Below are 464 nucleotides of genomic sequence, written 5' to 3'. Positions count from 1 at the left end.
TGCTACAGCGGTAGGTCACTCCTCCCTACCCCTTGCGTGTGGCAGCCACAAGATGGCTTCCCCTACAGGCCTCCTGCTACCACACAAGATGGCCTCCTCTCTGGGCTTCCTGCTTCTGCATGGGGATACGTGTTGTTTCAGAGTTCGTGTGTTACTTAAGCCCTTCTTTACAAATACAGGAAAGCTCCTCGACAGCACAGCTGTGTAAAAGACACACTCTGATCCCTCCACAGCCCCTCCAAGGGTGGACCTCTCTAGCAGCAGTAAGGTGGATTCGTGGCTGAACTCAGCCCTGCGCAGACACCCGGTCTGCACCCGGGGCGCCCGGCACCCCACCAGCAAACCCCCCTTTATTCAGGTAGCGGCCCACTCAGCAAGGTGCCAGCTGGGCTCCCTCTTACGCCGCCTCCTGGCACACCACCTTTGGCCAAGAGGTCGGCGCTGCGGGGCTGACCAAGGCGGCG

The 464-nt window shown here is 60.1% G+C and overlaps 1 protein-coding gene across 1 annotated transcript in view; it reads right to left on the bottom strand.

Annotated features, from left to right (window-relative positions):
- Positions 1-464, bottom strand: part of MCM9 (minichromosome maintenance complex component 9) — a 46,731-nt gene that overhangs the window by 15,430 nt on the left and 30,837 nt on the right. The gene's annotated exons all lie outside the window — the stretch shown is intronic.

Source organism: Pygoscelis adeliae, unplaced genomic scaffold (genome assembly GCF_000699105.1).
Source record: "Pygoscelis adeliae isolate BGI_AS28 unplaced genomic scaffold, ASM69910v1 Scaffold54, whole genome shotgun sequence".
Classification (NCBI taxonomy): Eukaryota; Metazoa; Chordata; class Aves; order Sphenisciformes; family Spheniscidae; genus Pygoscelis; species Pygoscelis adeliae.
The sequence above is the reverse complement of the archived record's forward strand: the minus strand, read 5'-3'. Positions and strand labels throughout refer to the sequence as shown.